Genomic DNA, 600 nt, shown 5'->3' on the forward strand with positions numbered 1-600 from the left:
GAAAATTCATAAAATTTTTGTGCCTCTGTGCCGGCAACAGCATTATGTATTTGGGTTATCCATCTGTCCGTCATTCTAGTGAACACGATCTCTCAAGAGTGCCTGAAGGGAACGTTTTCACATTTGGTACAAATGTTCAGTTGGACTCACGAAGAAACTGATTAGATTTTGGTCATCACGAACACCCACAGGGAAATTTCCTTACATCTGGCACAAACATTCACTTGGACTGAAAGATGAATTGATTAGAATTTGGAGGTCAAAGGTCACTGTGACCTCACAAAAGACTTCTTTGCCGCACTGCCACACTGCCACACTGCCATCCGGCCAGCTGGCCCACATACTGCATGGATTGATGGCACCTGGGCGGTTCGCTCCTGTTTGCCAGATCTGGGTCAGAAGTAAGCCACAGGAATACCGTCAACCAAATGTGCCAAAGGTGGCCGGAATTTGTTGGTTATATTCACCATTTACCACATGGGCCACAAGAGGTCTACATCCAGATTACACCTTGCCTAAAGCAATGCATGTTTGCCAAAAAAGGCCCACATTTGTTATTTTACAAGTTGGCCACTTTAGACCCACTTTAGTGGCCCACTT

This window comes from Hippoglossus hippoglossus, chromosome 13 (assembly GCF_009819705.1).
Source record: "Hippoglossus hippoglossus isolate fHipHip1 chromosome 13, fHipHip1.pri, whole genome shotgun sequence".
NCBI lineage: Eukaryota > Metazoa > Chordata > Actinopteri > Pleuronectiformes > Pleuronectidae > Hippoglossus > Hippoglossus hippoglossus.